The following is a 5491-nucleotide window of genomic DNA, read 5'->3' on the forward strand; positions in this document are numbered from 1 at the left end:
TAAGTCCTGGATATGCAAAAAAGTCTTATTTCCATCATATGAGAAAGATAGCCTTGATGGAAATAAAAATCTAAATCACAATCTCTTAACCTTAAAACTTTAAGTTTGCACTGTCCATCATACAGGTGCTAACCACATGGAGCTAATCTAAATTAATTCGATAAAATGAAAAACTCAACTTACTACTCACATTGTAAGAGTTCTATACTTACACATGGCTAGTGGCCTACCATATTGTACAATACAGATATAGAACACTCCTATCATCACAGAAAGTTCTCTTGAACAGCACTAAGTTTAAATATTGATTCACTGACTTCTGGAGTTCAAAGAAGAAAATTGAATACTTCTGTCTTTTATTCCTTTATAAAATAAAATTTTTCTACCTAGAGTTTATAGAATTTTAAAATCTCAGTTTGTAACTTTGTAACTGTAGATTCCAGTTTGAAGTATCAGTCTGTATGTGCAAAGTAGTCTCAGCTCAGGAAAACTGTCTTCAATTATGTCTTTAAAAAATGCTTTTTTCTCCCCCTCCAGCTGTTCCAACTTCTTCCTTGGTTTGGGTTTCTGTTTTTTGTCCTCTTTTGTCTCTTATTATACCTTCCCAAGAAACGTTCCAAGTTAGTCCTTCACATCTCTGACCTTATTTCCTGTGTGCCAAATTATGTTTTTTTTTCTGTAAACATATGGATACTAATCCCATTATTTTATTTTTAGTTCTTACAATTCCTTCTCATCAGATTCATTAACTTCTTCATTTTATCCTCCTGTATTTTTTCTTAATCTCTATTTTCCTTATTGCTTTTACTTTCTCTTTTCTTCATTTTAGATGAAAATTCCAAACTATTTTCTGAACTTTTCCCCCCTAGGATTCTACAGTTGGTCCTTTTTAGTGATAAGCAGTCTCTATTTTCCAAGTCCTCAGCATGGCATTTTCTGTCCCTTATTTTGGGCTCTAATTAAAAAAAAAAAAAAAAAAGTATCCTTAGATAAGGAAGAATAACAAAGAACTTGTATTTGACAGTAAAGGGTTGCGTTTCATTCACCTCTTTTTCCTTGTTAACTGCAAATATCTAAATCTCTAGCTGGAAACCTGCGTTATGATGTTCACTGACCCAACCTCGATCCCAGGTCTTACAAGTCTTCATTCCTATCCCCCACTCCTTTGTGGTTATATCCTAGGTCTGTGTTACATCCTAGGTAGTAACAAGCCACTGGCCACGACTCCTTATTCCCATGGTTTCCTGGAGCTACTCCTCTAAGTGATGTGGAAGGTGGAAAACAACTTGGAGAATGCTTAGGAAACCTCCAGAAGAGGCAACTATGCGGTGAAGATACGACTCCACAGTTTCTGGCTAGAGTAAGCTCTGGTTCTCTGGGTCATGTTCTCTGGGTCATGTTCTCTGTTTCACGAGGCAAAACAATGCCACCAATCAAAAGGAGGACTGGATTATTCTGACCAAGCACTCTCAGTCTTATAGTGTCTTGAGACTGCTCCCAGATTTTGTCAATAGACTTTCTGTAAGGCTTGGTTTTCAGTCTTACTATTTTTATATTTTTTTTCTGTGTCTTCATAGGCATTCAAGGGGGAAGTCAGAAGAGGCCACCTCAGGGTAGCCAGACCAATTCCATTTTTAATTTGTTGATATCAACAGTTTTTTATATACACTTTAATCTTTTATTGCTTTTATCTTATTAGATAGACAAGAGAACAGCTTGCACAAAGAATGAGAGACCAGGGGCACCTGGGTGGCTCAGTGGGTTAAGCCTCTGCCTTCGGCTCGGGTCATGATCCCAGGGTCCAGGGATCGAGCCCCACATCGGGCTCTCTGCTCGGCGGGGAGCTTGCTTCTCCCTCTCTCTCTGCCTGCCTCTCTGCCTACTTTTGATCACTCTCTCTGTCAAATAAATAAATAAAATCTTTTTTTTTTTTTTAAAGATTTTATTTATTTATTTGACAGAGAGAAATCACAAGTAGACGGAGAGGCAGGCAGAGAGAGAGAGAGGGAAGCAGGCTCCCTGCTGAGCAGAGAGCCCGATGCGGGACTCGATCCCAGGACCCTGAGATCATGACCTGAGCCGAAGGCAGCGGCTTAACCCACTGAGCCACCCAGGCGCCCTAAATAAAATCTTTATTAAAAAAAAAAAAAAAGAATGAGAGACCAAAGCATACGCAAGGAACTGCAGGTAGTTTGATATGATTAGAGCACATTAAGTGTATATGCCATGTACAGAAGTTTGGTTTTCAATCTTCAGGCTACATGGAGACACTGAATGAACTTAAGACATATCCCTCCTCAGATATATATTTTACATGGCCCATTCCTGGACAGATAGAAGGATTATGGACAGGTGGGAATGAGACTAATTGGGGAGCCAGTAGGGCTGTTTCAATAGTTTAGGAGTAATGTGATGAAGGTCTGAACTCAGGGAGTGGAGGTAGCATTCTTCTCAGTGTAGTAGAATGTGATTTTTCATGGGTAGAGATGATGCTACATCGAACTTCCACAAGAAGAAAATATACACTGTGACTATGCAATCATGCATGGTTTCTTTCACACATAAGAATGTGTCACTGATTCATCATCTCTTGCCCATTCTTCATTGTCCCAGGGATATACTTCCCTACACATTTGAAAATGCCTGTTCCCTACAACAAACTTTTCCATGATGTAGACCAGGGGTCAGCAAACTATGGCCTGCATGCCACATATGACATACTGTCTCTTTTTTGTAAAATTTTATTAGAACACAGCCCAGACAATATTTATGTATTTGTCTCTAGCTCCTTTTATACTATAATGGCAGAGTTCAGTAGCTGCAACAGACACAATATCAGGCCCACAAAGCCTGAAATATTTATATGGTTCTTTACATAAAAAGTTTGCTGACCCCTCACCTATCATTTCATTGGTAATGTATTCCAAATCCGTTTCATCCATAAAAGCCCAGTTCAGTTTCTCTTGAGTTCCCAGATCACAGTGAGCTTTCTCTTTCTTCTGAACTGTAGTTCAGAACTGGGCCACACATATTTTAGCTCTCTTATTGTATATGATCTTGAGTTTTCTTCTCTTCCTATAAGCATAGGTTTTTTTTTTTAAAATACCAATTACAAATGTAAGCTTTTTGAAAACAGGGACCATATTTGCAAAAACTATTTGCTGGCTATCAACAATATTCAAGGCACAATTCTAGGTACTGTGCAGAATGTTTCTAGGTTCCTCACTGGCACTGCTTGCCTGCTTCTAGCCCCACCCACTACCAAGCTCTCTCCAGTGATAAGAACAACATTGTTTTGGGATACTTGGGCACAAAGGTGGTACACACTTCGGAGACAGCTCTGTGGATTCATGATGCAATTGGAGCCCCATCTCAGAACCATAATTTAACTCTTCTTTTTATTAACTGCTTCTGAGAAGTTGAGTCAGCAGATACCTATAAAAGCTAATGTTCACAAGTATCATTACTCTCCAAAAATTAATTTCCTAGGTCAGTTCTCCAACTTCCACTTGCATTGAAGGAACTTTCTTTCCTTTCAAACAATGGCTGTTGACAAAAGCCACATTTTAAGCATTGGGAAGGGCTGGAAAATGTGCAGACTCTCAGGATATGTATTTTATGATGTAAATATGGAGAACATTTACAAAGAAACCATATATTTCCATTTCTTGTGTTCTCTCCATCTTCCTCCCAAATTCGCTGTTTCTCTGCTCTCTCAGTCGACTTTGCTAATGGGCTGAATAGTAAACTCCATTGGGGGTAAAGGTACTATCATTGCACACTCTGGTTTGTGAGACGGTAGTAAAGAATGCTGGGTCTGGAGTCAAAACAAGTTCTAAATCCTGGCCCACCAGTCACTCACTTGCCCTGGTTCTTTAATTCCTCTGTCTTAGTTTCTCATCTATAAAATGGGGACAATAACAGTACTACCTTGGAGAGTAGATGTCAGGATTTCAAGATATAATACAGGTCAGGTTCTTAGAGTAATGCCTGGAGCACTATGAGCAATCAGTCAATATTAGTATTTTGTTGTTATGTTATAAGACATTTACTTTTCTTCCTGGAAAATATATCCAGCGACTATTTAGTCATGCATAGTTTCTTTCAGACACAGATTTGGTGGACTATTTGAAATAATGCTAGGGATCCAGGGTCCTAAATTTCTCAGCAGAGAGACCATGTCACTTTTTTTTTCTGGATGTTGTACTAGAAAGTAGGAAATAAGAGCTTTAACTTTTTTTTTTTTTTTAAGATTTTATTTATTTATTTGCGAGAGAGAGACAGTGAGAGAGAGCATGAGAGGGAGAAGGTCAGAGAGCGAAGCAGACTCCCCATGGAGCTGGGAGCCTGATGTGAGACTCGATCCCAGGACTCCAGGATCACGCCCTGAGCCGAAGGCAGTCGTCCAACTTTGAAACCAGTTGCATACAAAAACCTCTCACAGGGGCTGTATTCACCATTTTATTTTAAATAATGAAAAAATTAAAGACAGGGAAGAATAACCTCCCGGTACTGACATCACATCCCTTAAACACATTGTAATTGGTTTTGTTTTTTTTTTTCATTTCAATTAAAAAAAAAAAGCATTATGTGAATACAGCTGAAGAAAACCTGGAATGTACAGTCTGTGCAGGGATGGAACCTCGAACATTTGATCAGGAGAGCAGGAAGCACACATTCGGCCACTCCACTCCCAAAATAGAAAACCTATTTAGCACTTTGTAAAACACGCTAAATGAAGTTTGCTCTCTCCTGCAGATAGAGATTTTACTTCATTTTTGTGCCAGCGAAATTTCTGAAAATTGCATGAGGAGAGAACAATTTTTGGCACTTTGGCTAGGACTACAAAATGTTAGCAAATGGTGCTGAAAGGATCTTAAGTGTAATGTTGGAATAATATTCACACAACACTGACTGCATCCTCATTTTTAACCTATTTACATATTCACAGGGAAAACTGCTTAGCAGTTACTTGTCTAAAGGATCCTATTTAAGGGGAAAATGGCACTCACAATTTTTTAATGCATTAGTCAAGAAGGTTGCTGCAAATAACAATTCATAAAGAAAAATATCATTTCAGCTATCATAGATGAATATGGAAGGCTATAGATGGAAGAATTCTGGACATCAGTGTTAGCTCTAAACGCAAAAAGAAAAGAAAGAAAGGGAGCGAGAACCACATACTGGAAGTTTTTATAGAGTAAATGAACATTGAGAGAGCCACTAAAAAGGTGAATAAGATTGAGAGGATTTCCAGAGTTCTAACATGGCTTTCTTATTTGTGACAATTTGTATAGCACAGAAGTCTCTCTACAATGGAGGCATACTGTCCACCTGCCTAATAAATATGTCATTTCATTGGTAATGTATTTAACATCTATCTTCCAAGTCCATGGCACAGCAAAAGAAACTGTGGCACATATGTAGAAGTCTCCAAGAGTTCTTGCCCCAAAAAACTTACAAGCAAGTGAGAGACAGAACACTATATTCA

Source organism: Neovison vison, chromosome 4 (assembly GCF_020171115.1).
Source record: "Neovison vison isolate M4711 chromosome 4, ASM_NN_V1, whole genome shotgun sequence".
Lineage (NCBI taxonomy): Eukaryota > Metazoa > Chordata > Mammalia > Carnivora > Mustelidae > Neogale > Neogale vison.